Here is a 9652-nt window from a genome sequence, read left to right as displayed (position 1 = left end):
CTCTCCTTTTTCCTTTTTCTTTTCCTTTTCCTTTAATTTCCTTTTCCTTTCCTTCTATTTTCCTTTCCTCTTTCCTTTTCCCTTTCCTTTCCTTTTCCCTTTCCTTTCCTTTTCCCCTTTCCTTTCCTTTTCCCTTTCCTTTCCTTTTCCCTTTCCTTTTCCCTTTCCTTTTCCCTTTCCCTTTTCCCTTTCCTTTTCCCTTTCCTTTTCCCTTTCCTTTTCCCTTTCCTTTCCCTTTCCTTTTCCCTTTCCTTTTCCCTTTCCTTTCCTTTCTTTTCCTTTCCTTTCCTTTCCTTTCCTTTCCTTTCCTTTCCTTTCCTTTCCTTTCCTTTCCTTTCCTGAAGTGGGATCCATACAGTCTCCTCCCATTTGCTCTGGAAATTTCTATAAATAAAGAGTTATTTCAGAAACCTCTGGCAGGGTTTCACCTGACCAAGGAAGGAGCTGATGGCTGGAGCAACTCCATCTCCAGGTGAGAAATCAACTTCTGAGGTTGGAAACCTCAACTTCTGAGGCTTTGCAAACAAAAACCAGCATGAAAACCTTCAGATAGGAGGGAAAAACCCTCACAGTGAGGAAATACATCCTTGGCTCTGATGCTGAGATCTGGGGTACATTAGAACAGAAGTACCAACATAAAGTATTTTTCTTTAACCTCCAACACTGCCACTTCTCTGTGCTTTATTCTCCTTGTTCCCCAGTAACCTCTGAACCATTGGAATAAACTCTGCTTTTGTGCATTTCAGGTACATAACCACAAAGCTGGGAAGGAAAATGCCATGTCCAGACCCACAGATCACATCTTACATCTCAGGAAGATGCAGATCATGCAACATTATCCTAAAAGGGTCACTGCTTAGATACTTCTTGGGCTTTTTTATAAAGCTGATAAACAATGACAGGTTCATGGGACTGTTCATGTGGGAAGCACAGAGACAATTGGGAGGAAAGGAAAAGAAAAAAGATAAAATAAAAAAAAAAAATCTGCCTAACAGATGGTGTCCCTCTGCTCACCATTTGTAAAGGAATAAAAATCCCCCCAGGCTCTCAACCTCCCTTCCCTTGCCTCCTGACTGACACATTTGAAGCTACCATCAAGATTCTATAATCAGCCCTGAAGAGAACAACAGACAGAAAGGCTGAGCAAGAGGTAGGGTGGGCTTGACAAGCACCTGCAAACCCCCTTCCTGTGCTCATTCCTGTCCTGTCTGGACCCAAGGAGCAGCCAGAGATGGATCCAGCAGCCAGAAAAATGGCACTGGGTCCTCTTCTTGTTTCTCCAGCTCCTGGGGGATGGTGGAACCTCTGGGATGCTTTTGCCCACTGGCCCAGCAGCCTGGAGGACTGGGAATGGTGGGGTTGGGCACTGGTGGAAATGAAGCTGCTGCAGGTTCGTGTTTAGGACCTCTCCAGCTCTGTTCCAGGATCTGACCAGTTTTTCTTGGCTCTCCACTCCCACCCCAGCCTCTCCCCTGGCTGATGGGCATCAATTCCTGAGCTTGCAGAAGGACTGGAGGGGCTGGGAAGTGCCTGAAGCAGAAACTGAGTTTGCTGCATGGTGCTGAGAAGCTACAGGAGAATTTGGGGTGTGTTGGAGCAGAGGTGGGAGAACAGAACCTTCCCTGGCAGAGCAGCCACATTGGCCTTGAAGGCTGAAGAAGAGGAGCCCAGGACCTGCCAGGCTACTGCTGTTTAACCCCAATCTGGCACTGGTGTTGATTTGGGGTGAGAATCCAAGTGCCCAGGCAGGGCTGGAGGTAGAGCAGCTGCTCAAAGGCTTCTGAGGTTGTGTCTGCTGAACCCAGGGGGTTCTCCTGACCTCTGGGTTGCAGCCCCCAGGAGCTATTTGGCTTTCTGCTGCCCCTTCCCATGGCTGAAAGGAGATGAAACCAGAGGATGGGAGCAGGATGGGGACTGTCCCCAGCCTGGGGCAGATGTGTAGAATAACAGGAAAAAAAGCAAAGGTGTGAGGGTGCTCTGATTTCTGTCACCATCACCCACCTCAGGGACCTGATCCACCTGGATGCTGTGCAGAGGGTGAGTGGACCAGTGAGAGCTGGTGCTATTTGGAGCCTTGGACTGCTTTTAGTCTGAGAATTAGATGCATCTCACCTGATCTGAACCATCCAAGGGGTCCTGGGGTGCTGTGACCTCAGGCAGACTCCACACCATGTCCACCCAGGTCCTCTGAGGCTTTGTTCACTTTTTTCAGGAGGTGGGAAGAGGTGAAAGCATCAGAATTGCCCAGGATGTTGTTGTTATTTAATTTGCCTCCTTGTGAAAGTGATTACAAGCTTGAAATTTCGTTTTACTGATGACTAAAAGCAACATATGATTACCACAACATTTGGAACAAAGTATCAGTAAAAAAAATCAATTAAAAAAAAAAAGAACAGGAAAAAGAAAAGGAAAAAGAAAAGGAAAAAGAAAAGGAAAAAGAAAAGGAAAAAGAAAAGGAAGAGAAAAAAGGAAGAGAAAAAGGAAGAGAGAAAGAAAGAGAGAAAGAAAGAGAGAAAGAAAGAGAGAAAGAAAGAGAGAAAGAAAGAGAGAAAGAAAGAGAGAAAAAGAAAAGAGAAAAAGAAAGAGAGAAAAAGAAAAAGAGAAAAAGAAAAAGAGGAAAAGAAAAAGAGGAAAAGAAAAGGAAAAAGAGAGAAAGAGAAAAGAAGAAGAAAAAGGAAAAGAAATAGAAAAAGAAAAGGAGCATATGAGGCAACATATGGTAAATATGTATTTAGAAACACAGAAAGCAGACAAACTCATTTGGGTCAAGATTTAATCAGATAACGTTTGGTTTAGACCCAGGACTAATGCTACTTAGGAAGTGTATTACATTGGAATCAGTATTTAAAACTCTGTTAAGGGCAAGTGACAATAAAAAGCAAGAGGGAAAAAAAAAAGAGTGGCAAATTTATGGCATGGGAAATAAATATTTCTTTGGCAATGAGAGCAGCAAGTCTAATTCATCTGTACACACTCACTGCCCCCACATGGCTTGCAGAAAGGGCTTGCCTGGTTGTGTGGGTGTGAAGTGGGTAACAACTCAGTTCCTTTATTAGTTTCTTCTTTTTTCCCCCCTTTTTCCAGGTTCCAATGAGACCCATAAATACCAATACAAGCTCCTGAGATGGGGAGGAAGTCAGGCTGTGACAAACCTCCTCCTATGTTAGTGAAAGCCCTGCTGGTTCAGCAAGTTCTGCAGGTTTTTAAGCATAATATTTTCCTAAAAAAAAAATAAAAAAATAAAAAAATCCCAAAGCACAAGCAGTAGTCATGGCTTGGGGCAGTGCTCAAAGGGCCCCACGCCCCTGGGCACATGGAATCCTCTTAATGCTTCTGCAGTGAGGGTGGCATTTCCCAGCCCATCGCTGTTGGGAAAGGGAAAGGGAGGAGGAATGGAAAAGGAAAGGGGAAAGGGAAAGAGGGAAAGGAAAAGGAAAAAGAAAGGGAAGGAGAGGGAAAGGAAAAGGGAAAGGAGAAGGGAAAGAAAAAGGAAAGGGAAAGGGAAGGAAAAGAGAAATGACAAGGAAAAAAAGGAAAAGGAGAAGGAGAAGGAGTTGAAGCTGCTCCTCTCATGGACACAACTGTCTCTCTCTGGTTCATTCTCTGCTCTCCACCACTCCTTTCCCTCCAGGACCATCCCATGGCTGTGTCCAGAGGTTCAGGACCCCTTGTAGCAAGACAAGTCCCACCACCAGCAGAGCTTCTCACATCTGCTTTCCATCACCTCCTGCTGGCAATACATATACCTGGTGTTTATCCAGTGTTCTTCTGCTGGATTTCAGCCAGGATGTGATGAAATATTCACAGACTCTCTGGTGCCCTCCCCAGCTGGCATTTACAGGTATGATTTTGTTCCCTTAGTGAGCACTCACCTGAGATAGGAAGCACAGAGTAAAGATCATGGACTGCAGAACAAGTAAGGTCCAGAACAAGACATTTCTGAGCAGGCAGAAAAACCTGAGCTCTGAGGGGCAGGTTGAAGTTAGAACCAGGCATCTGATGGGGTCTCTGAATTTTTTCCCTATTCATGATGAGGAAAGTTGTCAGTTTTGTACCCTGAGAGATGCAATGGGAGCAGTTTGAGGTTTGTTCCTCTCTAACAAAGGCAGCAGGTGCCTGGCACAGCAGCTCTCGTGCTCAGCAGAGCAGCAGGACCTGAGCCAGGGCTCTCACTGGAGGAAACCAAGCAGATGAAGCTAGAGGATGGAGCCCCTCCAAATGCTGAGAGACAAAAAGAGAAGGGGCCAAGCTCCTGAGAAAACCCTGGCACCTCTTCCAGGCAGTCAGGGAGACCTCAAACACCCTGTTCTTACAACTAGGAAACTACCTCCTGGAAAGATACATGATTTGACTCCTCCTCTATGTTATCTTTCCTATCTTGCTGCTGTCCACAGGCCAGGGATCTGCAGGAATTATATATAACCCAGGAAAACTTATGGCTCTGCTCCTGGCCACCTGGGTGGATATGGACATGCAAGACCCTCAGCAAAGCTGGAGCTGTGCAGTAGCAGCTCACGGGTACCTGTGGCTTGGGAGGAAAAAATTCTGTTTTCCTGGTTTTTGGACCATCTCTCTTAATTCCACCAGATTATGGTGTTAGTGAGGAGGCAATAAGCTAATGCATCAGCCTTCAGGCTTGGGGGGATTTACTGACTGCCTTTCCCTGATATCAGAGATGCAGCATGGCTTGACATGGAGATTGAGAAGCAACCCTAAGCCTGTCTGCATGAAGCTTCCAACCTAAGCCATTCTTCCCTTGACTCCTGAGAGTAATTCATTTGCCCTTCCATTAAAAAAATAATTAAAGAAAATTTAAAAAAAAATGAAAATAATAGATTTCTTGCAACTTCTGTTTCAAGACACCAACAGGTACCAAAAACCTACCAGCTCCCCCCGGAGATCAGCCAAATGAGAAAGGAATATCTCCAGTTGTAGCCAAAGAGAGGACTCAGGGAAAGGATCCCAAAGCTCTCAGACACCATGAATGGCCTCAGAGCCATGTGAATACCCCCAAGGCAGTACAAGCAATCACTAGAACATTTTCTTTTTCCTTCTTGGTGGGGATTTGGCTGAGTCCTGGCAGTACTGCAGTGATGTCCCCTCAGGATGATGGCATGGGAAGTGCAGGCACGTTCCTCAAGGCTTCTCTTTTGCTGAGCACATCAGAAGCACAACCATTCCTAAGCAATGAATCCTGTGAGCTCCCAGGGAGTTCCAGAAGCTGAGGTTATTCCATAATTTCTCTTCATTTTGCTTAAGTAAGGATTGGAGCAGGCAGTGTCTGGCTCCAGAGCCTCCCCTTGATGGGCAGGTTATAGAATCATAGAATGGGCTGGGTTGGAAGGGACCTCAGAGCTCATCAAGTCCAACCCTTGATCCACTCCCCCCGTGGTTCCCAGCCCATGGCACTCAGTGCCACATCCAGGCTCTTTGGAAAGATCTCCAGACACGGAGAATCCACTACTTCCCTGGGCAGCCCATTCCAATGCCTGATCACCCTCTCCAGAAAGAAATTCTTTCTCATCTCCAACCTAAACCTCCCCTGGCACAACTTGAGACCCTGCCCTCTTGTCTTGCTGAGAGTTGCCTGGGAAAAGAGCCCAACCCCCCCCTGGCTCCAACCTCCTTTCAGGGAGTTGGAGAGAGTGATGAGGTCTCCCCTGAGCCTCCTCTTCTCCAGCCTCAACACCCCCAGCTCCCTCAGCCTCTCCTCACAGGATCTGTGCTGGATCCCTTCCCCAGCCCAGTTGCCTCCTTTGGACCTGCTCCAACACCTCAATCTCCTTCCTGAGCTGAGGGGCCCAGAACTGGACACAGGATTCAAGCTGTGGCCTCCCCAGGGCTGAGCACAGGGGCAGAATCCCTTCCCTGGACCTGCTGGCCACGCTGTTCCTGGTTGGGTCTTTCCCTCCCTGCAGAGCCTTTGGGGCTCTCTGCCAGCAGCTGTGTTGATTTTCTGTTGATCCCCCAGCCTGTTCAGCTGCTGCTCTTGCCCTTCAGAGCTGACATCTCAGATGGGGTAATCCTCTTTTGGTGCCTTTAATTAAAAGATCACCCCCCAATGGCAACCGAGAGGAGCTTGGTGGTCCTGTCTGCTCTTCTTACAAAAGAAATTAGCCATGAAGTCAGGACTGGGAACTCCAGCATCTCTCAGCAGCAGTGGGATTTAATCACCACTGCACTTTATGGGACCCTTCATGTTCACCTCTGGCAGCAGCAGTGAGGAAAAGGAGAAAGAAACCTGAGGAGCTGAGGATGCCAATCTTCATATAGCAATGTTAATGTCAAGCCAATGAAGCCTTAAGAACAAATGAACAGATTTGAAACACAGACAGAAAAAAAAAACATATTAAGAGGGGAAAGCTACATCTTCCTTACAGCTGTCAGGTTCTGGTGCCAGTTTGAACTGGGAGGATCACAGGACTGGGAATACTCTTCCTGAACTATAATCCAATGGTGGGTTTGGGCAGGTCACTTTGGAAGCCATTTTCTTAAATATCCCCCAGGCAGGCTGGCTGGGGGAGTGAACACAACATAGTCCATACATCCTTCATCAAAAAGCCTCAGTCAGTCTCCTCCTCCCCATCTGCCACCAACCACGAGGTCTCACCCAGCAGGTCAGTGAGGAACCTTTCCTGGTGATGGAGAGGGACCAGGGTGCCAGCTTCTCCTGGCAGAGATAAAGCAGGGAGGGCAGGAACACTGAAGGAGGTGGCAGAAGGAGCAGGGTGTACCCCAGGGACACTTTCCTCATGGCCCTGGTAATCTGTAGCTGCTCACTCGAGTTTTCCCTCCCTGCCATTTCACAAGCCTGGCTGATTAAATTTTACTGTCTGGGGCTGAGTCTAAATAATAATGAATAAGTTATGAGGAGGTCTTCTAAGGAAGCACATTCTGTTCCTGTGATTCAGAGCGTTGGGATTACTGCCCAGGGGACCCAGGGGAGTCCATCAGCTCTGCTGCCCATTGCTCATCAATTCAGACACCAGTGGGTGAGTGTCTGTGGCTGCCACCTCCCAACCACCCCTCAACCATCCCCCCAGCTCCCACAGTGCCAGTTCAGGAGGTGAGATGGCTGATGGAGTGCCCAGGGAGGATACAAAAAGGAAAGCTCACCAGCTGTTTCCTCTTCCCAGCTTTTGCTAGGTTTTCTTTTTCTGCTTCAGGCAAGCTTCCACCAGAATAATATAAGATAATTAGAGTCCCAGAGCAGGTTTAGCCCTCCCAGATCCCATGTCTGGTGGAGGAAGATATTGATTCTGGCCAGAAATGGTGAAAAAAAAAATAAAAAAATGTTGGCTTTGCCTGATTGACCCAGCAGAAATTCCACAGCACCTCAGGGGTGGTTTTGAGCCCAGCAAAGGGGGGGATATTTAAACCAATTTGCTCCTGTACAAACTGAGTAGCTGGGTTCCCAAAGAGAGCTCTGAATTCCCCAGCCTGAGCTGAACTTCAGAAGTTTTTTGGGCAAGTTCAGCTCTGATGAGCCATGGTCAGATGGGGCATGCAAAGTGGCTCTTTCTCCTCCAGACTGGAAGGCAGCTTTTTTCTGGGCTGAAGTGTCATGTGTGGATCTGCATGAAAAGCTCTTTGAGGATCAGTTGCCAGAGCCTGCCAGACCAAAAAAAAAAAAAAAAAAAAACCAAAAGGATTTGCTTACTATATTCAAGTGAATTTATATTTTTGTCAATCTTGCCTTTATCATGTCCCATTGCAAAACGTGTTGAATGGAGATAACCAGGCAGAATGAATCCTCAGGGATTTTGCAGTGGCAAGAAAATAATCTTGCTGTTCAGAATGAAAGATGTCAGGCAGTTTTATGTCACTTTGAGTATCAAATTACAGTGGGTTTTATCATCTGTCTGTGGAAAAAGCTAGACTGTGAATTTCTGCACAGGGGTGTTTATTTACTGCACCCAGATCAGAACAAGAAAGCAATGAGAAATCACAAACAAACCTCATTCTCCCTGCACACCCCAGGATTTTTCTTTCTGTGTTTGGCTTTCCCCCCCCCTCCCCTTCTAATTAGTGATGATGTTACCCAAATTAGGAGCTGAGGACACAGATCACAAAACCTTTGGAGGATCAGGCAATAAGAGAAATGCTGCCAAGAACTGGTAAGGTGCCAGGAGGTCAAAACCAGGAGGATTTGGGGAATCTCCTGTTACCTGCACCTATAGGATCCTCTTCCTCTAGGGATGCAGTTTTGGGCTCTTCCTCTGCTGATGGCTCCCCAGAGGTACCCAGGAGGGCAGAGTCTGAATGTCACAATTTTGGGAGGAAAAAAGGAAGGAAAAAAGCTTCAGGCAGGGAGGCAGGGAATGCCACAGGGCTGAGAAAGGTGAGGAAAGCCAAGGAGATTACTGGTGTCAGAGCAGGGTGAATGATTTCTCTCTGGTGTCTTACTAATTGGCTGCTTCCAATTACACCCTTCCATTGGCTGCAGGTGGGAGAGGATAATTTCTCACCACTCCTAACAGCTGTTGAGGAGTTTTAATTACACCCAGTGCACTAAGAGAAGCATAAATCAAAACACTTGGCATGGGGGGGAAGCTAAATGGTGCTCTTTCAAAACCAGAGGTGGTGTTTAGATTTATCCCTGTGAAGGGGATGTTGCAGAAGTGGTGCTGCTGCTGGGTGTTTCCCTTTGAATCCCTTGGCATCCTTTCCCTTGGCTTCCACAGTAGTTATATTTCCATTTTCTTCAGTTTAGAACTGGACCTTCCCCTTCAAGGGCTTTTTTCTTCCTCTGGGTGCCTGCATGTGCATTGCTGCTCCTGGTTCCTGTGATACACGATACAAAAGCAAAACCAGATGCCAGCAGGAAAACAAGGTGGGTTTTTACAGTCTGAATTTTCCTGACATGTGAAGAAGGATTCAGGTGCCTGAGGTGTGTCTGAGATCTTCCCAGAAGGGCTGGAAGATCTTCAGGATACCCAAAGTCCTTGTGGGAACTGTGGTCCCCAAGGTTGCTTTAAGAGAACCCACAGAAAATCACATTGTGGTGGCAATATTCCTGATGTTGAGTAAATCCAGGAGAGGATGAAAACCTCCTGCTTGTCTCACTTATTTCTGGGATTTTGGGGAGGTGCAGGTGAGAGCTGGGGGATCTTTTGTGGTGTAAAAGGGGCAGATGCTTGGGGAGGGGCATCCCGCCACCCCAGGCCACGCAGAGGATGCTCTTCACCCAGAACCTACAGTCTGGGGGGGTTTAATCTGCTCAAACCTGGGATTAATCTGCTGACAGGATTTGTATAAGAATCCCAGGAAAGCTGGTAACTAAAGCTCTCAAGAGGTAGAGGATTTGCTGTGATCCTGGGCAGGATAACCTAAGATAATATCTCTTAAAAAGCCAAAAGGAGGCAGAGATGCAGGCAGAAACCTCCAAATCCACAGAAGCTCTGGTTTAGGTTGAAAACCCCCAAAAAGATGTGTTTTAAGGAGCCTTCATGTCTGGAATATTGTGCTTTCTCCTGAGCTACAGAGATAGAAAGGGAATTTGCTTTATTATCAGACTGGGGATTGCTCTGATGTGCCTCTGGAGGAGCCAGGGATGGAGGAGATTCTGGGGAAGCTGCTGGGAAGAGGAGAGTTGATAAAGCACCTCTCAAAGCTGCTGCTTGAAAGGCATTAATTATGTACCTGGTTCCCA

The sequence above is a fragment of the Calypte anna genome, chromosome 20, assembly GCF_003957555.1.
Source record: "Calypte anna isolate BGI_N300 chromosome 20, bCalAnn1_v1.p, whole genome shotgun sequence".
Classification (NCBI taxonomy): Eukaryota; Metazoa; Chordata; class Aves; order Apodiformes; family Trochilidae; genus Calypte; species Calypte anna.
Note: the sequence above shows the minus strand (reverse complement) of the source record.